Source organism: Nycticebus coucang, chromosome 19, assembly GCF_027406575.1.
Source record: "Nycticebus coucang isolate mNycCou1 chromosome 19, mNycCou1.pri, whole genome shotgun sequence".
NCBI classification, from domain to species: Eukaryota; Metazoa; Chordata; class Mammalia; order Primates; family Lorisidae; genus Nycticebus; species Nycticebus coucang.
The window spans coordinates 61059603-61082816 of NC_069798.1; the positions used below are offsets into that span (position 1 = coordinate 61059603).

Sequence of the window (23214 nt, forward strand, 5' to 3'; positions counted from 1 at the left end):
TAAAATAAAATCTCTGAAATTGTGTTTTCAAATACTAGACAAAAAAAATAAAATACTAGACAAGAAGAAAAATAAATACTAATGATAAGGATTTTTTGTTTTCTTTCTATATTTTGTCTAAACCCTTTCCTTCATGTGAATGTATTCTGAAAATACGTTTGTGTCATCAGAAATTGATGTGAGTTCAATAGGCAAACTGTGTATTAAAGCTGAACACTGGGCCTCTGGACACAGGGCTGCTGAGTTGCAAAGCCTGAGCTGAAATGGTTGTCCTAACTCCAGACATAATAACGATACACGTGCCTCTCTGTTCTCAAAAACCTTCAAACCCAGCAGATGTTGTTCTTACTTAGAGCTATTTCCACTCAAGTTCACAGCGAATTTCATATTAACTGTCTGAAAACATCAATGGAGCTTACAGACAAAAAAATTTAACAGCAGGAGACAACTTGTGGTCTCATCACTGAAATAGTTGATTTGAAGTGCTTTACCTAATATGCTCATCCTAAATAACACAGGCAAACCTTGAAATACCAAAAAAAAAAAAAAAAAAGAGAAAGAAAAGCCCGGTTGTCACGCTGTGTATGAAGTTCCTGCAATCCATGCTGTGTGGTGTGAGCAGGATGTTTGTAGATGATCATTTTAGGTGCAGAGGGCACAGGGGCCATCTGCTGGTTTGTTCAACTAACACCATCTGTCGGTTCTCAAGTGGCTCTCGGCCTTCTGAAGTCACCGCTTTCCTGTGCAGATAGACTTTCTGATGATGCCTCTTGCCAGTCACCCATGCAATCCCGAGAATAAAATAGTGAGTGCTATTTATATATATCCTTAACGAGAAAAAACGGGAAGTAGAGTTATACCAGCTTTCACCAGATGGAAGTTCCTAGGTTGATAGCCAGTTTGTGAGAGTCAATGTTTTCACTAACAATCTATTCTGGACAGTTCTGTTCTGCCCAAGTTTAGGACTTACCCGTAGTTAACACAGTTTGCCTCATTAAAAGCCAAGCTTATGGGCTAAGGCAGTACAAGACAAGAAGAAATTATAGTCTGTAACAGTCCTGTAAAAAGTTATGTTATTGTGAATATTTTTCAGAACACATTCATTTACTCTTTGAACAAATAAACAAAATGTTTATGGAGTACACCCATGTGGCTACATACTCTGGGAAATATTTGTGGAGTCTTTATACCTATGTGGCTGCATATGCCTGAGATTTAAATATGCAGAGAAATATTCTTATCCTACCTGTAGGTTGCAGCATAATGAGTAAACATACAAATAATCGTAGTGTTATTTTAGAGTGGATTTTATAAACGTGCAAAGAAGATTGAGGAAAGAGCACCAACTCTAACCTGTTCTAACTGAGCTTGGAGGATGATAAAGTGACCCATAAATAAATGGTAGACGAGGAAAAGATGCTTCTTCAAAAGAAACAGCTTAGACAAAGGCCTGGAGACAGGAGAAAATACAGTCCGGTTAGGGGTCTGCAAGTGATTGAGATGGATGAAAAGTAGGCCAAAATGAAAACAAGGGCGGCCACCAGGCCAGAGCCAGGCATACATGGAAAGTTTAATACACCTGCTAAGGTATTTTTCTCTTGTTTTTTTTTTTTTTTGGTTTTTTTTGTTGTTGTTGTTGTTGTTTGTTTGTTTTTGTTGTTGTTTGTCTTTTATTAAGTTTGAGGGATGGTTTTGCACCAATTTATGTTTTAGACAGGTCAACTCTGTTAGAATCAAAGACAGATTGGAGGCAGAAAACCAATTTGGTGATAGTTACAGAAGCCAGGCAAGAGATGGTGGGTACGGAAATATGGCAACGGGATGAAAATAAAAAGAGAAGATTAATGGAATTATTTGGGAAGTGGAGAAGTTATGAGATATTTGACATTCAGACATTTAATAAATATGCTTTTGAAAGTGTTGGAAGAGGGAAGATAGCTTGTCTTGTTTTTTTTTTTGTAGAGACAGAGTCTCACACTACCGTCCTCAGGTAGAGTGCCGTGGCATCACACGGCTCACAGCAACCTCTAACTCTTGGGCTTAGGCGATTCTCCTGCCTCAGCCTCCCGAGTAGCTGGGACTACAGGTGCCCGCCACAACGCCCGGCTATTTTTTTGTTGCAGTTTGGCCGGGGCTGGGTTTGAACCCGCCACCCTCGGCATATGGGGACGGCGCCCTACTCACTGAGCCACAGGCGCCACTGAAGTCCTATCAAATGACTGGCCAACTATTGCTGGCTCAGGCAGTAGCAGATCAAGTTGAAACTGGGCCATGTTGAATTTATTTTTTTACTGTATTTTTTTAAATTTCAGAATATTACCAGGGTGAAAATGTTTTGGTTGTATTAATTGGTTTTGTAAAGTTTGGGTCAAAGTTTAAGTGTGCCCCTCACCTGGAGAGTGTGCACTGTACCCATCCTCCACTGCCCCCTCCCACTGGCCGGCTTTCTGTTGAGTTTTACTGCCAAGTGCAGATATCTGTCAATTGATTAGTTCCATTTAATAGCGGGTGCACATGATGCTTGTTTTTCCACTCCTGAGCAACTTTGCTTGGAAATACGATCTCCGGTTCCATCCAGATGATTGTGAAAAGTATTAGTTCATCATTTTTCTTTTACGATTGAGAAACACCGATGCTATACATATACTCCCTTTTATTAATCCATTTATGTATTCATGGGCACTGGGGTTGGTTCCATATCTTTGCAATGGTGAATTGTGCTGGAATAAACATTCAAATGCATGTGTTTTGGTAAAATGACTTTTTGTCTTTGGGCAAATACTCAGTAGTGGAATTTCTAGATCAGATTGTGTGTCTACATGTAGTTTTTTGTGTTATCTCCAGACAGCTTTGCATAAAGGGTGTTCTGTTTCCCACCAACAGCGTGTAAGTGTTCCATTCTCTCTGCATCCATGCCAGTATCTGTTGTTTTGGGCTTTGGGGACAAAAGCCTTTCTCATTAGAGTTAGGTGACATCTCATTGTGGTTTTGATTTTCATTTTCCTGGTGATTATAGATATTGGGCATTTTTCAACGTGAAATATGCATATCCCTGAACATAGACGTATATGGGGGAAAGAGCAAATTGAACTTGGTGGATGGAGACACACACAGAACCTAATGCCCCTTAATAAAGAAGAATTGACTTTGAGCTTGAGAAAGTGTCCTCGAGAGTACACTGGCTTTTATATCCTCTCCTCTTCTATATTCCCTTTTCTTTTTCACCCAAGTAGTCAGAAATAATTCTTCAAAATATTGCATTAGTCTTCACAGTCTTCACAGAGAGACAGTTGTTATGGATTATTTATGAAAGGTAGTTGATTAGCTTCAAAATGGAACCACTAAAGGATGAAATATGTACTATTAATCACGGTGTGTGTACAAATACATTATTTAGACACATCTAATAGAAGAAATCTGTTTACTTGCAATAGAGCTTACAAAAACATGAAACAATGTTTATATTGAAGATTTTATTAATATTCCTGTTTATGAAGCAACTTTCTTAAAAATATATAAAGTATTTTAAGAAAGATTTAATCTGGGTCGGGCCTGGTGGCTCACACCTGTAATCCTAGCACTGTGGATGTGGGTGGATAACCTGAGTTGAAAGGTTTGAGACCAGCCTGAGCAATAGCGAGACCCCATCTCTAAAAAAAAAAAAAAGCTGGGTGTTGTGGGTGGCGCCTGTAGTCCCAGCTACTTGGGAGGCTGAGGCAAGAGAATTGCTTGAGCCCAAGAGTTTCAGTTAGAGCTATGATGCAAAGGCATTCAATCCCAGGGAGACTGAGTAAGACTCTGTCTCAAAAAAATAAAATAAAAAAGATTTAATCTGTATATTAGGGATAGTAATTCTACCCTTTATGTACTTCTCAAATATCCATTTGAAGCAAGAACATCTGAGTGTATATGTATGTGTATTTATATTGTACATATATTCAACTCTTTACATACATTTATGCCCACAAATTATTAAAATTTTGCTGTGTAACCCTGTGCCATTTATGCAATGTTCTTAATCAAATATCACTAACATGATGAAAAATTCTTTTTATTTGCTATTACCTGGTTTGTAAGCCATGTTCTTTTACATTATATGACTTGCTTCTTACAAAAGTTCTTTGAGTTGAGAGAGATCCCAACTTCTCTTATACAGAGCTATATAAAAGGTCACTTCTCTGTATAAAGAAGTGACTCAAAGCTGGAGGAAAGTTTTATGCATGACTAATAAATAGCAGGGCCACGCCCTGGCCCCAGCTCTTGTGAGTTGTCTGTTTAATCCGATGCCAGAGGTTCTGTGGACTGTCACGGAATGAATTAGCCCCAGGAAGTCACAGTGTGGTAGCAGAGGAAACATATGCCAGAACTTATTTTCTGTTCATTACAAATGTAGGAAATGCCTTTTATAGTTATTAGGAGCCAGAATCCCCCAGATTCTATTCAGTAAATCCTGCCAGGAGTTTTAGAACTTCTTGAAAATCTGACAGAATTACTGGGAAGACAGATACAACTTGAGTAGTTCAGATTCCTCTGTCCTAATATTTGTGTGTGTTCTCTCATCATCCTCTCTTTCATCTCTTTCCCCTTGGCCTTCATTTTAAATGGTTATCTATAGCTTTTAATTAAATGGCATTCGACTATGTAAGCCTTCCTTGCTTACTATGCTGATTTGTTTATACTGTATTTGAAGATCAAGTTTTGAAAACTACATTAGCTGTTTATTTATAGTGGCATAATAGACATTTTTTAAGTGTCCTGAGGCTGATATTTTATGCATTTAAAATGGATCTTAGAAGTTCTAGCTATACTCCATGGAGCCCCAGAGGGGCTGCTGCAGCCAATCTTTTTTTTTTTTTTCCAAGGCTGGCAAAACATTTCGAAGACATCTTAGAGAATTTGGAAGAGAGAAGAAGCAAAAGGAAGGCTGGGGGAGGGTTTTCTGATTTCTGTGAACCGAGAAGCCCTCGAGGTCTCAAAAGAAGGTCAATGTCTGCCGAGTACAATGTGAAAAATCAAACACCTAAACTTTGAAAAGGCCCCTTTGTCCTTCCCCTCAGATAAGCTTGTAGATGAGATAGCAGGCAATATTTAACCCTAGGCCTGTGTGTTAACCATTCTGTATTATAATTTTTCCACCTTATATGTTTTTAAAAAGGACAATGCAGATGGAAGACTATGTGTATCATCTGTGATGTGTGTGTGAATAACGTTGTATCTCAGAATAATAAGTTTTCATTTTTTTCACATGGCCACAGAGCTGCATTCTTTTTTTTTTTTTTTTTTTTTTTGCAGTTTTTGGCTGGGGCTGGGTTTGAACCCGCCACCTCCAGAATATGGGGCCAGTGCCCTACTCCTTTGAGCCACAGGCGCTGCCCCACAGAGCTGCATTCTAAGATTGTAGCACTGTGCCCCCTAGAGCAGCAGACGGAGTAAAACAGTCTCCACTATGCCCATGTTGTTCCTCTCATTCATGAAGGCTGCTTCTGTTTGGCCTGCATCAAAACTCAGCTCTTTGCCAATTTCTATTAAAAAATTTCAGTGGCCTCAAGCACTAGGTAACATTTAAAAAACCATAATTAAAGGTAATAGAGGTGTGGGGATGCAATCCAGCACTCCTCTTAAAAAATCCTCCTCGGACATTGGCCGTCCCACCTCTGAGACCCTGTCTTGGAGGGTTGAATGTGTTTTTCTTTACCCTCTCCTCTGTGGAGCAGACAGCTACGGGTTTCTCTCTCCTGTCTGTTTTGAGGGATTTAGTAATTGTCCTTCATAACTAGAGCATTTGTGTGGAAGGAGCAACTTTCTCTCTCTTCACACCACAAAGCTTATAAAACACTTCCCGTGAATAAATATACATAAGAGAAACCCCAGTAAATACACTCATTTCGATCTCAATACAAAGCAGAAATAGTTCTCGCTGCATGTAAGGCCTGTAAAACAGTGTGATTACAGCTCAGTCTTTCTATCTGAGCCCAAATGTCCATCAGGTGAGCTTTGGGGTTGACGGTGGTGACTATCCATTTCTTACATCTCATCCCACTGTACTTATCACCAAAGTAGCCTATCATTCCCTGTGATTGTTGCGGAGACTTGATTTTGTAAGGAAAATAAGAATAAGATAATCTTAAAAGATTTTGTAAACTCATGCAGTCGCAGAACTAACCAAGTGCTGCCGTTTGCGGAAGCTCTGTCATCATGTTTCTCTGAGCAATGCGTGATATTCATTACTTCTTGCACTCCTCACACTTTTATTTGGCTTTTCTTGATTTTTATTTTAGATAAATGCAAAAGATGGATAATTTTTTAAATAGAATCTGATGCATTTGATTGTAGGAAAGCTCTGGGCAATATCTTGCTCTTTTGCAAAGCTTGGTGGATTCCCAGGGCATAAAGGGGCAGAGTGTAGGAAAGAATTAGAAATAGGAAGTGATAAGAATCAAAAACGGCACACACTCTTAGTCACTTTTCTTTTTTTTGCATTTTACCCTCCTAAATCAAAATGATTGTTGCAGTAAATGACATTATAAAATTATAATTTGCCGAGTTTTTTTTTTTCATGGTTGTATATAAGATTATGGTCTACATTACAGTTCATGAGCTCTTACCATTGAACACATTGAGTACTATGCTGATTTTTATTATAAAAAGTTCTTGGGAGCCGTCCAGTCCATGATCTTGAGCAGGAGAGAAACAAAGTTACTGTGTTTTATGAAATGGACATGACAAACTTAATGCTATGTGTGAGCTAGCCGTGTTAAAGCATAGGAGACCAGTTAGGAAGCTGCAAATTCCTTTATAAAGTATAAATCAATAGGTTGTTAATCCACGTGAGGAATAAAACAATCGTGAGGCAGGCCAGGAATAGAGGAAGTGGAGACAAAGCAAAATGGAGTTGGCGGCGATGGAGGGGATGTTGGGCATTCACAATGGATTAGGGGTGAGGATCAGAGGACAGGAGACGGTCAGAACTGAAAAACTGAAAGTGCCATAGTTTAAGTTGATATTTTGCCTTCCAAATGTTTGAAACATTAAACAGAACTAAGAAATAAAATTTGTAATCATAAGTAGAATGATGGAATTATACTAATATAAGTTATATATAATTATACTAATATAAGTAATATATACGAGGATGATGAACATTCATTCTAAAATGTATTATAAATATTTATAGTGGTCACTGCAGGTGTAACAGACAATTCAGAAGAGCTGGGACCAGGGCGTGGCCCTGTGGTTTATTAGTTATGCATAAAATTTTCCTTCAGCTTTTCTACATATGGGAAAATGTAAGAATCCGAGCTCTTTTAAGTCACCTTTTGTGAGAGGACGTGGGTGGGAGTGGGAATGAATACACTCAGAGCTGAGTAGGAGGTAGGAGTACAGACAGTGTTGTTGGAGGAGCCTAGATTCAAGTCTGCGGAATTGTTGTGTGAACTTGGGGAAAACTACTAGCCCTCTAAATTCATACTTTTCTCAAGTATAAAATTAGGACGATAATATCCACAACAGAAGTCTGTTCCAAGAATTCAGTCTTTTGGGGCGGCACCTGTGGCTCAGTCGGTAAGGTGCCGGCCCCATATACCAAGGGTGGCGGGTTCAAACCTGGCCCCGGCCAAACTGCAACCAAAAAAAATAGCCGGGCGTTGTGGTGGGCACCTGTAGTCCCAGCTACTCGGGAGGCTGAGGCAAGAGAATCACTTAAGCCCAGGAGTTGGAGGTTGCTGTGAGCTGTGTGAGGCCACGGCACTCTACAGAGGGCCATAAAGTGAGACTCTGTCTCTACAAAAAAAAAAAAAAAAAAAAAAAAAGAATTCAGTCTTTTGCCACAGTGTCCAACACATAATTATACTCAGTAAACATTCGCTGTTACTATCAATCATTTGAATACAATAGCTATAAAACACTACATGAAGCAGAGTGGATAAAAGTCAAGATTGCCAATTTAAAGTCAAGTGTTACAAGGTTAAAGAAAAGACTAGAAGAGCTATGTTCTTTAATACTAGAGATGGAATTTGGAATTCAAATGGATTGAGCATTGGAGAAAATGTCTGCCATAATTTGGTCATTATTGAACTGATCCCATTTCACGTAGTATGGTAGTTCAGGGTCACCAGTCCATAGCTTTGGTTATTACTATTTTTTTTCCATATTTGACATGTTATGACATATGCTCATTTAGGAATAATCGTTTTCTTTAATTCATAAGTGATATGAAAGATGATTACACTGGTGTTTTATTCTCCCCTGCAACAAAGGGTGATTAATTAATGGAAGCAACGTTGGTAACGGGGGAGAAACACCCACCCAAAATGATGCCCTCTACGAATGCCTCTCTGGACTAATGACCCTCAGAAGCAGCTTTCCCCAGGATATCAATGTCATCCCATAATGCTGCAAGAAGTTTGGCGTAGTTCAAATTGAAATACCATAATACATCTAAACCATATATTTATAATGTGACAGGATAAAGTACAGAGAAAACGTATAACATTGTAAGTCTTGGAGAAAGAAAGAGCAAATGGGTTTTCCCAGTGTGTATAATATAAGTGATACTAATTGGATCTATGCATAAGATATCAGATAAATTATAAGAACCATTCATAATTGTTAAATTAGTGTGCTTGGATCGACCGACAGTGGCGTGTCTATGTAACATATTCTGTTGACATACCCTTTAAAGATATTTTTGTATGTTCTTGACATAGATTTTTAAATCATAAGCTAATTACTTCTATTGAATTACCTTAACCAAATTGCAAGCTGGTCGCACAAGCAAACACAGACCCTCCCTCTCCGGTGCCCAGCAATAAATGCTTTCATGCCTTTGTTTCATACGCCATTCTAAACAGGGATTTTGAAATTATGGAAAAAAACTTACAAAAACAGGATCTCTGGGTTTTTCAAAGAATACAATAGTCTGAATGTGTTCTAAAACACTGCTGACTCTGTCAGGGTAAACTACTGAGATAGATAGATTATTGATAGATAGATGATAGATATGAGATAGATAGATAGATGGATGGATAGATGGATAGATGGATGGATGGATGGATGGATGGATAGATGGATAGATGGATGGATGGATAGCTAGCTAACTAGATAGATGGATAGATAGATGGAGTACATAAATAAAATACAGCACTCCTGACTTTCCCACAGTGGCATAACTACACAATTGTCATATGTAATTTTATGAATCATTTTAAACTAAGGAAATATCATGCACCAAGAACTCAGCCCCAACACAGGTGCGCTTCCTGGAATGCACAATATCCCCTATGTACCTTCTACATAGTATCGACTGGCTGAATGGTGGCAGTCTAGCTATGTTTGTTTAGAGGAGATGTACAGGAGACTTTAAGACCCCTTATTCAATTTGTTTTGTAGATGGATGAAGTGTAGACTAGAAAAAGTACCGACTGCCTCAGGCTATCCAACATCAGAGCAGGTGCCAGGTTCTAGAGACCTGCTCCCTGGACTCCTATCCTATGTCAGATTGCATAATACAGACCTGAGTCAGTTTTAATGCCCTATGGACTCACTTTAGAAATTGTGATCCTGTTTCTAATGAAGTTGTTTGGTTCATCTTGAATCCTGGTTTGTGGCATAATGGGTAAGAGAATATGGCTGTAGTGTTTGATACTCATTTGGGTTTAGAGTTTGAAGAGTCATGCTATGAAATAAATGTGACTGTTAAGAAAATAATCAGAGAACTGATTACATTTTGAAAATCTGGCATAAACTTCAAAGTTTAAAAGCTAAACAGTATTCTGCAAAACTCATTCTTAGTCAAGCTTTTATTCACCCATTCTCACCCGTTCTGTAGTGCTGTGATAGGGGGTCTCTCTCTCTCAGTGATATTGATAGAGTTCCCATGTTAATTACAGAACAACCTATATGGAAAGAGAAAAAAAAAAAAAAAAAAAAACTTGGCCAGTCTCTACCAGGAAAACAAATGATGGGTGATGCCTGTCCAGAGTCTGCGGAGTAACAGTTATATGACACAGTCCTGCCCCTGTAGCAACATAATTATAGATTTTCCTCTATGGTGTTGTTACCCACCCCTTCCCTTGCTCTCAATTATTCTCTTTTTCTTCTATTGATTTACCTACCTTATTACATTTCTTCATGGAGATTTTTATCCTTAGAGAGCATGAAACACTGCATTCGGGACGGTTAGTGTGTAGGAAGGCAGGAGGTTGGAGTTTCTGTGGTTGCAGAGATGCGGATGTGAGGGGCTCGGGAGAGACTTTGCCTTCCTTATTTATTTCTAAATGATATTTTGTTTAGAGGAGAAAACATCTCCTCCGTCTTCTTAGGTCATCTGCACCAGAGTGTGGTCTTATAATTCTTCATGTCTGCTGTATTTTAGAAGAGACAATTACGTGTCCCGTGGAGCTTCCTGTCGTGTGAACCAGGTTGATTTTTCATTTAGAAATCTTGACTGGTTATTGAAAGTATGGAAGCCATTGTTTGAGGCCTGCTTTAAAAAATGTACACCTTCTTAGCAAGTCATTGGCTAAGTCCTACAGACCTGCTCATTTTCCCTTGTAGATGTCTAGGTAGTAAATCTATTTCTCATCTTTCAAAATGATATTGTCAATACACCAGGTGAACATTTTCCTCAGACCTCCTCTGCATTGCTGTCTTCCTTTTCAGCCAGGAGTTCTTACCGTGGTATGGAATAGTTTGACCCAGGAAGCCTTTACAGATAAAAAATTCTGGGCCCTTGGGTGGATATTCTGATTGAACTATTCTATAGTGATGTCTGAGCATCGTATCACTTGAGTGAACCTGAGACTGTCACCCCGGGCAGGCGAAGTCAGGAAGAAGGCCTGCAAGTCGGGTTCCTGGGGTCACTGATCTAAGGCAATTTTGCTTCTTCTCCCCCACCCCCCAAAATGAAAAACAACACAGTAAATCTTTCTCACTCTTGGAGTTGGTTCATTCTCAATGTGAAGTTTCTATAAATCAAAGCATTTGGAAACATAGAAAAATAAGGACGTCACATATTCACTGAAACAGGGAATAACTTTCATGAATTTTGCCACCCTGAAGCCTCTGCTTCAGCTGCTGCTGCTCCCGAACTGTGAGGACACATCTGTCACACCCTGCAGGAGAGCTGCTCTTAGCTGCCTGAGCCTCTGGAAGAGAGAGTGTGATACCACAGGACAGGTTCACATGGACAGCCAGCCCTTCTGTCCATCAGTACTGAGTTAGTAAGTTGGGTGATGCTGCAGGTCAGGTCCGAAAGGAAACAAGGAAACAAGCTGTGACACAGAGATCTCCTGAGGGAGCAGACTGGAGCACACTCCTGGAATAAGCATTCGCGAGGAAGAAAGGCGGAAGTAGGATCAGACACTAGGAGTTGAGGGGTCAGCATAGGACTGGACTCATCTTTTGAGGGGCTTTGGAGTAGAGAGGTCTCTTGAGAGTTGTCCTGAATTAAAAGGAAAGGGAAGAACATTCAAGCCCCACATCAGCCAGTTTTTGGACAGAAGATGCCCCCCAAAAGGATGTGGTAACTTGGTGAAGGTGGCTCTCCTCAGCTGCAAATGATTTGGGGGGAAGAGTTAGCCGAGAGGTGATGGTCATAAGCACCCTTATTGTTTCACTGGGTAGGGTGGGAGTGGACCTGGGGGGCTGAGGTGACATGCCTTGGAGTCTCCCCCTCTCAATCACTGGATTCATGTGATTGTAAGTTCATGAAAAAGCTTTTGCAGGAATATGTCAGGCCTGCTTTCCTGGTGGCGTTCGCAAGGAGGATACTGGCCTCCAGGGTGCTGGTGCTCAGCCCATCCTTTCTCTCGTCACCAAGATCCGCTCAGGCTGAGGCTCTTGTTCTGGTCTTTTGACATCAAAAAGGATAAATGAGTATCAGGACACAGTCAAGTATCCAGATACACTAAAGATACGTTTCTTGCCCCTGTTGTATAACAGAAGCCAACTTCTCCTGAAGCTCAAGATCAGTGACACCCACCAGGATGGGACACTTGTCCTCAACCACTGGTCCCTTGGTACTAGGAGTCCAAAGACAATGGGGCAAACATACCTTGTGTTCCTAGCAGAATCACCTGCTCTAGGGATAGGAGATGCATGTTCCCCAAGTGGGTCAATGGCAGTGGGGTAAGATGGTCTATCTCACTTTAACCCTTGGGTTCTCGGTCTGGTATATTCTTCCTACCCCAGGAAGCTGTGTGATATGAGATGGGGGGGGGGCCTGTCTTCAGTCGAACATGAGTTTTAGTAAAGCAAATGGGAATGGGCCCAAGCTGATAGAGAGTGGCATTCCCAGCAGTGAGTGAAATGAAGTGTTTCAGCCCTGGGTGCAGACATAATAGGATGTTGGTGACATATCACATGTCCCCTACAGTGGGTCTGAGCTTTGGAATGACCTCTGAGGTTTAATTGAGATTACAGGTATTTTATTTCCACTTCTACTTTGTTAAATTTCCAACTTTTGCAAACATATACAATAGTTAGAAATACTGTTTTATTTGAATGGGCAGAAATGATGGAGCTGGAACATATTCTTCTAGCAAAGTATCTCAGGAATGGAAGAAAAAGTATCCAGTGTACTCAGCCCTACTATGAAGCTACCTTATAGCTTTCACAGGAAGGCTATAACCCAACTATAGCACAAGACTATGAGGAAAGGGCCAAGGAAGGGGAAGGGAGGGTGGAGGTTAGGGTGGAGGGAGGGTAACAGGTGGGGCCACACCTAAAGTGCATCTTAGAATGGGTACAGGCGAAACTTACTAAATGCAGAGTACAAATGTCTACATACAATAACTAAGAAAATGCCATGAAGGCTACGTTGAACAGTTTGATGAGACTATTTCAGATTGTATATGAAACCAGCACATTGTACCCCTTGATTGCACTAATGTACACAGCTATGATTTAACAATAAAAAAAAAGAATAAAAAAGAAAGAAAGAAAAGAAAAGACCTTCTATCAACCCAGAGTGTCATCGACACGTTGCTCTTGGTTCCAGCATCACCTCCAGCATTCTCCTCATCTTTCTGGCTCTAAATAGTATTATTAACATTGTATAAAATATAGGCAGGATATTTTGTTGTTCTTAGTCTATCTTTCTGGTCCCAGAGGGATGCTAAAACTGTAAAAGTATACATGTCTTTTTAGGATAAGAACTCATATAGAGAGCACGTGGTTTGCATTAATAACACACTTTATACCTACAAAATACACTCACACCCACTATTGCCCAAATTAGCTTCTAGTCTTTGGGGGTTTCCTGAAATAAGAATTATGGCAAAACTGAAATTAAATTTTCCTTCTATCCCCCATGGAACATGGAAATCATTTTAGAGTAGTTTATAATTTAAGTGTAACCACTAAAAAAAAGCATCAACACAGGCTCTTTTATGGGAATATGAACATACACTGTATACTTCCTTGCCTGTACCATTTGCGGTTGGAGTAGGGATAGTTCCCTTTTAAGTAAAATATATAAACAAATCAAGGCACAGAATAAACTTTAAAAGCCATATATAGAAAAAAATTATAAATATCATTAAAAGTTATCTTTTCAGCATTAACTTTATTGACTGAAATAGACGTGTGTATAGGTGTGTGTTTTTGTATGTTTGTGAGTGGTGTTATTTGTTAGACAAGTAGTTTGCGACCTGGGGCGCTGATTGAGAATAGATTCCTGGGCAAACTCAAAGAGATTCTAATTCTGTAGACTTTAGGGGAGCCCAGGAGTTTGCATTTTAATTAACACACCAAGTGAATCTAATGTGGGAAACCCGCAGTCTAAAAAACTTCACAAAGTAATAACTTCATGACCAAAACAATAGGTAAAGTTCAATAACTATTCTGTACTCTTTTAAAATGTTTAATTACTTAAACAGACCTTTGTATTATGTAGATTATAATATATTTAGGCTATCAGCCCACTTTTTAGATATCAAATGCCAGAATTCATCTCTAGTATAATTTAGTGAATTCTCTTTTTACTCAGCCTGAACATCCCTAGAAAGGGATCATCACTTAGTCTAGTTTCTTCCTAGAAATCAAATTCTGCTTTTCATTTCCAGGCTAGCTCTCAGTAGTATTCTGCTTGAACCAAGTATCATTGCTTAGTAAGGCACTTCTCTGAATCACTGGGCCTAGTCCAGTGTTTCTGCCATCCGGAGTCTTGATGCTGTCTTCGGACGTGAATACAGGGGTTATGTGGTTCAACACTACATTTTTTTCTTTCTACCCCTTGTGCTCATTCATACACACCCACAAAACAGGTATATAGTAGATAGTTCATGCTTATTTTTAACAGGTAATTAATAATGCTAGTGTATAGAAAAAAAAACAAAAACAAATTTAAATCAATTTAGCAGCACAGTCTGGGAAGCAGGATAATGTCAATGGTGTCTCCCTAGACCAGGTGATAGACAAAGTGGACTGCATGGTATTCATTTTAATACAGAACTTCAAATAGCAAATAAAGGCTTATTTTACTGTGTAATTTTGTACACACGCCATAAAGGATAAACTAGACAAACACTAAATATCCAATACAGAATAAGTGAGGTAAACATGACTTAATAGATCACAAAATGACAAATGCCTGAGCACAATTACTCTGGACTGAGAGTTGGCCATCGAGCCCCCTATAAAAACTGGATCCGAAGTTAAATGGTGAGTGACCAAATCCCTGTCTGTCTTCTTGAGTTTCTTTTCTCTGTTCATCTCCCTGTTTTTCTGTTATCTCTGACATTCTCTGTTTGTCCATATCTTTGTTCACACATTGGCCTCCATTTGGTCACATCAGACACTCATTATCCATATATTAGAATTGATAAAATATTCTAGAATATTCTTTCTTTACATTGTACACTTTTTCTCCCCGCCTACAAATTCAGGCTCTAAAAGTGTATTTCCGTTGCTTTAGCTATTGTTTCTGTTTTCTAATGCTCAAGAAAATGCAATGTAGAACCGTTCAGAGACTATTTTGTAAACACCTATGCTGTTGCTACCTGCAGTGAGTACAGGAATACCTTCTCCAAAAGGCCAGGTATAAAACATCTGTGCAAATCTTAAAGATAATCTCTGCAGATTGTCTCTGCTTCTGATGTGGTGAGTGTCTCCGACTCTTCTCTAATGTTCGTCCAGGAGAAAGAGTTTTAGACAGATGACCACCTGGAAGCATTCCTGAGTTTTCATGTGGGGTTTTATTCACTGGCCCATTGATTTTCAGGGAAACTCTGATGAAGGGCCGAGCTTTTTGTTGGTGGCCTTTTTGTGCATGATTATTTTTTTCATGAGAACAGAGAACACAGTTGTGACCTCCGAATTATTCTGTCACATGCAATAAAAATAAATTACTTAGATTAAAAAATTCCTCCTTATGTCATTACCTGGGGGTTCAATGGATATTAAATTATTTTGTGAAAATACTGTACCAGTTGCTATTCCCCTCAACTTCTCTACTTAATGTGACTTGGACAAATGGACACGGTCCTCACACCACACGTGGAGTGCTGTTGCTTTAGCCTCAGTCATATATATTTTCTAATCCACCAACACCAGTTAAAAAAATAAAATAAATAAAAAACTGAAAGTTATCCTCTTGAGAAAAAAAATCCTCTCTAAGGGATGTGCTTTTAACGTCTTCCTCATTTCTTGGCATGTAGGGCATTTGTAGTGAGATGAGCAGATAAGTGAGAAAGATAGTGTCGTATCCAGGGATCCCTGAGAGGCTGGGGTATTCACGATGATGAGGATGGGAGTTCAGCTTCGATCTTGGTCATTAAGAATTGGACTATAGGTAGATGCCTTAAGTTGTGTGAACGTTTTGGGTCTGGGCTGGAGGCAGCACTCAAAGACAGGATGAGATGGGTGCTCCTGTGGATTTTCATCAGGGAAGTGAATGTATCACTCTCTGTGTGGGACAGAGAATGCTTTTCTGAGTCTCCATCTGTGGGTCCCTGGTGACAAAACTGTGGCTGTGAACGTGAAGCTCTGAGTAGCCGTGTGACAGGCACAGGTCTGTGTCCTTTTCAAGTAAAAGCAAGATGCCTTCACCTAAGGAAGGCGGGTGTTTCTATTTTATCACTATACACTTATGAATATGGATGGCAAGTTTCATTCTACAAAAATGTGTCCAGATACATGACTTCATTTTGTCCTTATTTCACCTCAAAGGCCAAGTGCACATTTACAGATATGATCGATGACAGACGAATATACATGGATTCAAAAGAGATCAAGGCAGCACAACGGGGAACAAAGCGGAGATTCAGCAGCCACCCCTGTGGCTTCTTGGCATTGACCTTGGAAGTGAGTCATTCTGCTACTAAGTAAATCCACCAAGACCCCAGAATGAAAGCTCACTTCATCTGAATTCCTGGAATCTTTTTCTGAGAATAATAACAACATGATTAGCTCTTGCTTTTTATTCACATTGAAATAAAATTAAAAAATGAGATTTTCTTGATGATTTTTGCTATTACCACTTTCTCAATTATATCCTTTTCCTTTAGTCGTTTCTGTGTAATAATTCATATTTCTACTTCCTAAACTACACATCTTCTTCAGAAACATTTTACAAGTAAATTGAGTTTCATTGCCTTGGACCACAAAGATAATTATAAATTAGGAATACTTCAGCCAGAAAGAAATGAATCATACACTTGTTTTCATCTTTAATATTTCTTCAACAGCCTGATAATTACAAGGTAAACAATGGCATGTTTAAAACGTTTACTAAAAAGCAAAATGAGAAAAAGAAGACCTGTATATAATGCATATATTTAAGTAGGTTTATTTCTGTCGATTATTGTTTAAATCTACCTTCCCTATTTACAATATTAACCTTGTGAAAGTTTAATGAAAGTGTCCTGCAGGGGTTCTAAGAATCTAGAATATTATTTTATTTTATTTTATTAATTTATTTATTTTGAGACAGAGACTCACTTTGTCACCCTCAATGGAGTGTCATGGCATCACAGCTCACAGCAACCTCAAACTCTTGGGCTCAAGTGATTCTCTTGCCTCAGCCTCCCAAGTAGCTGGGACTACAGGTGCTTGCCACAACACCCAGCTATTTTTAGAAATGGAGGTCTCTAGCTCAGACTAGTCTCAGAAGTCGTGAGCTCGGGCAATCCACCTGTTTGGCCTCCCAGAGTGCTAGGATAACTCATGTGAGTAAAATATAATTTTAAACTTTTAAATCAGAAATTTGACTGAGCATGGTAGCTCACCTATTATCCTGGCACTCTGGGAGGCCCAGCAGAAAGATCACTTGAGCTCAGGAATTGGAGATGTCCCTGAGCCAGAGTGAGTTCCTCATGTCTACTAAAAAAAAAGAAAAATTAGCCAGGCACAATGGTGCATGCCTGTAGTCCCAGCTGCTGGGGAGGCTGAGGCAGGAGGATCTCTTGAACCCAGGAGTTTGAGGTTACTGTGAGCGAGGCCCTGGCACTCTAGCCTAGGCAACGTTGTGAGACTTTGACCCTCCTCCTTCCCCATTAAAAATAAATGAATGAAAGGCAGGAATTTGTAACAAGTAAATGAATGATACAAAATTCACTTTAAACATCTTGAATAATATTTAATATAAATCACTCTCAAATGGATTAACTTATTCCCCAAGGGAATCCATTGTTTTTCACCTTTCCCACTTTAATGTTGTGCCCCCGTGTAGTAGTAGTAGTATAAAGTCACAGGTTGCTTTTTCTCTTATCCCCAATGTTTATTACAAGGACAAATTAAATACAAAACTGCAACTATTGCCATTCTCAGTGCAAATAGATCAGTGAGAATAACATAGGCTTTGATTTAGTTTTATTTTAAATATTACCTCTCCCAATAGTTTTATCTTATGACTATATTTGCTCTTTTTTTGTGGCATGAAATTTCGTTATGTTTTTCAAAGGTAGAAACATTAAAAAGTGCAATCACATTTCACCATGTCATCTCAAGGAGTGGTTAGAATTGTTCAATGAAGTCCACACGTGTGAACAGGGTGTCCATAAAGTCCTTTTGCCATTTACTATTTTAAACAACTTTAACTTGCACCTGGACTTTGTGGATACCCTTATATTTATCTCCATTGATGGAGGAGTCGGCTAAGAGTTGGAGAATAAAGACAAGATCACCAGTTAGATCAAATAACAAGAAGAGCTTAACAAGTACATAGAGGAAAGAAAAGTTGATCAATATGCTGCATTGATTTTTTTCCTTTTACTTCAATTAGTTTTAGGAAAATCTCCCATTTTCAGACTTTGCTTGATGGATTGAAAGTGCTAGACTAGGTAGTTCACATCAGGTCCAGTCTGGTTGAATAGATTTAAGTTACAGAGTGATAGGGTACATCTCTGGTTTTAGTTTTGGTTGACCCAATCTGAAAATACAAAATAAATGATGGACAAAACTGTTAATGAACAACATGGAGAATCTGGCATCCAAAGACATGGAAGGGTCTTTCAACCCTCTCCGAGGATGTGTGTGTGTGTGTGTGTGTGTGAGAGAGAGAGAGGTGGGGAAACAAAGAAACATAAGAAAATGTGCCTGTTTCTCTGAGAACTCCGTCTCCTAGGGAAAAGGCATATAAATGTGAAAGTAAAAAATAATACACCAACTATTACCATGAACAGAAATGTGAGGTACCTGAATTCCATCTAGGCTATTCAGAGAATTTGGGAGAATAAGGCAGAAATATAGGGTTTGTTTGTTTGTTTGTTTAGTTTAATGTTATTAGAACTTCAAAGGACAGAAATTAAAATAAAATAAATACTCTTGTAAAAGTACTATAAATGTACATTATAAATTTACCAAACTTAATACAACAGACCATTTATTGAGAAGGTGGACTATGATAATAAAAAAAATCTAGTACTTAAGGAGTTTATAAATTTAAAAAGTTGGCTATACAAACAACTAGTGTTTCAGTAGGAAGCAGAATTAATTCCATTCTACCATAAACAGTGGAATAAGATGCTATTTAAAAAAGGACAATTGTAAAGCCTCAGTGAAAGGGAACTTGCATTAAGCTGAAAGGAATGTCACTGGGTAAGACAAAGGACATATGTTGAAAAGGACAGAAGGCTTTAAAAGGGGGGGCAACGTGCTTGGGACATAGAATGTGAGATGTGGTGTACAAGTGAGGCTAAGCGTGCACAGCCAGAGTTGGCCCTATGCCTCAAATTCTGGGTTCAACCCGTAGACCATGGGAAGGAATTAAATATATTTAAGAGCATTCTGAAAAGGCCAAAGAATGAGAATCTAGACCCAGTCAGGTCAATGTTCCACTCAATTTATAAATGATTCTAAAAAGCCAAGTTCTTGGCAAAATTATGTTTGCCACAGATTCTAAAATGAGCATTTTAGACCACAGCAACAGATGCTCCCTAAATTTCTCAGCCACAACTGGGTGGACCACTGGGAGCTCCACGCCATGCCCATGTTCGGATCCATCCTTAAAGTCCTCCAGAGCCGATATTGTCATAAAAAGGTGAAATATTATCCCATCTCAATATTACATGTTAGCACTCATTAAAGACACTGTTGATATGTAAAAAAAAAACATATTTGGTGGAGGGTGTGATGGAATCAGATGTATATTTTAAGGGAGATAATTTCTGCCCAGTGTTATGACACCTCGACAATGTGAGTTACTAAAAGTACAGAAAAATTGAGGAGTTTTGTAACAGCCAAAGTGAAAGGTTTGAGGAGTCTTCACTTGGAGTATATTTCAGAGAGAATGAAAAGGCACAGACATAATAGACATGGGGTACTCTAGCAAACAGGGGTAAAGGAGCTGTAATGATCTTTGAGAGAGATTTTGGGGTATCTGTGGTATGTGCTTTGCATCCCTGGCCTATAATGAGAGTCTAACCCAATTTGATGCATTTATTCATACATGATGGTGTCGTAATAACATACAGGATTCACACAATCATCGCACTTCCCCTGTACTTGATCATGAGCTTTGTGCTCATTTGAATAAAGAAATCGTTAAATATTTACATTGAAGTCACACAAAAACTTTGAAAAAAAATCTTAGGAGCCCAGGCAGTAAAGTTGAGTCTTGTTTGGTATCAATGAACTGAGATTGATTAACGGGGGAAGGGTCGTGTTTGTAAGGGTATTTGCAAGGGAAATAGACATAGCCTTGCGAGTTCTATTCTGCCCCACGGAGAGGGCAAATATTTTGCTTTGGGTAGTGTTTTTCATTTGTTCATTCATTCGCCATATTGTGGGACCATAGCTTTTGTTTTTGACTTTGTTTCCTGGCCGTCACAGCAACCGATGCTCAGAGTAACATTTCCCAGTTCTGCTGATGATAGCCATTCTTCACTAAGATATGTATGTGTGTATGCACTTACACAGACACATGTCAACTGAAGAATGCCATTCGCGATTTCTACACTTGTAGCATTTTTCTTCTTTGCCGAGGATTCTCTTTCAGCAGAGAGAGAGAGAGAGAGAGATAGCAGTTTTTCACTAACAGCACAAAGTTCATTCCATCTATTAAGATGGGTGTAATGCACATAGTCTTACAGATGAAACATCTGAGTGCATCTGATAATTATGTACCCATCTTAACAAATCCAAGTTGGCCAACCACTTTCACGGCAGATGCTTGCACTAACCTTGCAAGGACGCTGAGTTTAGACTCCAAGCAATTTTCTGCTTGTGAATTTGGGCAATGATTACAGCCAAGTGACAGTACCAGTGGGGAGAAAATCATCAGTGATGAGGCAGATGACAAAGTTCCGGGCTTCTGAAACAGGATGTGTGTGGGGTGTGTGTGTGTGTGTGTGTGTGTGTGTGTGTGTGTGTACGCTGGGATCATGGAAAGGACTGAATGACAGGAGAGATAAACAAAATGAACCTTTTACTTTTAAACTCTTCTGCTGTCCGTCGTGGAGAACAACCAACACCACCACAGTGTAAAATACAGCATCAGAGCTCAGGGTGGAGTTTACAGTAGGATTTAATGTGTATTTTATATTGAAAAGACAAGACGTTTTTTCTTTCCCCCATACCTGGGATACCACAGAGACAGTGTCTAACCATGACATGAACACAGCCACTGGTTGACAGGAGCTAGGAAAGTAAGTTAGGAGGGATGATTCTGTACAAGGAAGCCCTGGGTGTGATTTAGAGATGGAGAAACCTTTTGATTAAAGATGAGACCCAAGTATTGCTGATACCTCTTAGGGTGACCTGGCTGTTCCCCTAACATCTTACACTATGCTCAGCAGTGGCAGGAAAGCAGGACACCGCCAGCTTGTGCCACATGTGACATGAGGGAAGGGTGAGGGCCGGGAGTGTCCAGGAGCATTAAGGAGTAGCACTGAACGTGCCTTGAGGGACTGGAAACTTACAAACAATTTCTTTTCATCCACCATCTGCAATTGTCTCAGGATTCAAGCTTTTGCTATTCATTGTTGAGTGTGGTAGAGTTTACTTTGTTATATAAATGGCAAGAAAGGGCCCTTCCTGTAAGTCATCAGTGCACAGATGGGAAGCATCCCGAAGCACGAGCTGCTCTGAGATCTGGGGAGTGCTCAGGCGATGGCGTGCGAATCAGTCTCACTTGCCCCACTTCCTCCAGGTTCTACAGGAACACTTGACGTCCCTGCCACACAGAGCAGCTGGAGGGATGGAATCTCAGAGGCAGGACCTCGTTACAGGGAGGGGACCTCGGTCTTCCCCCAGCCTGCCAGCTTTCTGGTGCTGCCGGAAAGATGGCTGAGTGACTCCAAGCAAGGAACTTAGACTTTCTGTACCTCTGTTTTTTCATCTGTTAATAGCATTAAAGAGGCAGGTGTGACCAGTGAATGAGGTTAGTAGGTAGAGAATATTAAGAATAGTACTGACAGCTAGGAAATTCTTAATGATTAAAATTACAATAATTCTCAGGCGGTGCCTGTGGCTCAGTCGGTAGGGCGCTGGCCCCATATACCGAGGGTGGCGGGTTCAAACCCGGCCCTGGCCAAACTGCAACCAAAAAACAGCCGGGCGTTGTGGCAGGTGCCTGTAGTCCCAGCTACTCGGGAGGCTGAGGCAAGAGAATCGCTTAAGCCCAGGAGTTGGAGGTTGCTGTGAGCTGTGTGAGGCCATGGCACTCTACTGAGGGCCATAAAGTGAGACTCTGTCTCTACAAAAAAAAAAAAAAAAATTACAATAATTCTCATATTCCTTTAGAGAGAGAGAGAGAGAGAGAGAGAGAGAGAGATGTACGTATGTAGCAGTAACTCTGAGAATGACTTAAGGAAATTAAGCAATTTAATTCCACATATATAGGATAAACATGTAGCCCAGCTCTGCATGAGATAATGCCACACTAAAAAAAATTAAACTAGAACACGTGCCAGAAACTTATTTTTTGTATTACTTACTCCTGACTAAAAACTTCAAATACCAAAAGACGAATCCGGTCTTTAAATGCCTTGGGGCAGAGTATAAATGTAGCTTTTACAGTGCAAGGGAGGGCTCACTTATAGAAAACTATAGTAAGGGGGGAAATCTACCACACCCATGCTGTCCCAAGTGTTTTTTTAAATATCTATTTTCTATTTTTAGCCTCTAATGTCTTTAAAAATGCAAGTGCAGCTCTGCAGAGCCCTGAAAAGCGTTGTTATTTGGTAAATTGGGTTTTTATATTCCTATTAACCAAAGGCCAGAATGATAGCAGTTACAGGCAATGAAAGATTGCTGATATGATAGAATGAGTAGTGCATTTCTCAGGTTACGAAGTTCAGGAAAATGTGTAATTATTTCTGAGTTTCCTAAGGTCCCTCTGCTCGACATAATGTTCTGACATACAACAGGGACAGTCCCAGATATGAAATGCAAATCGGTAGGTGCCGCCTCTGCTGCTGCTGCCGGGGTTAATCATGCAAACCTAATGCAGTCCCTGGTATTTCGAGAAAGGTTTGCGTTGAAGTCCCATGCACGCATTGATTTAAAACCCCCACTTTAGAGAGCAGTGTCATTTTTTCAGCTTCATATTTTAAAACACAGAACAGGATTTGGAGACAGATTTAGTGACTGGAAATCCATCTATATTTGTTAATTACGGAAAAGAATGTGAGTAGGGGCCAGGAAGGAGGGAGAAAAGGTCATTCGTAAAAAATGTGGTGGTTTCTGAGCATATTAAATTATGCTTTCAAAGTAAGTTTACAAATGTTCTATAGAAAGTCCCTTTGCTTGAAATAAGATCAAATCAATCGATTATAT

The 23214-nt window shown here is 39.6% G+C and overlaps 1 protein-coding gene across 2 annotated transcripts in view; it reads left to right on the forward strand.

Moving 5' to 3' along the window:
• The window catches only part of CDH7 (cadherin 7), a 127221-nt gene that overhangs the window by 38804 nt on the left and 65203 nt on the right, over positions 1–23214 (forward strand). The window lies entirely within an intron of this gene.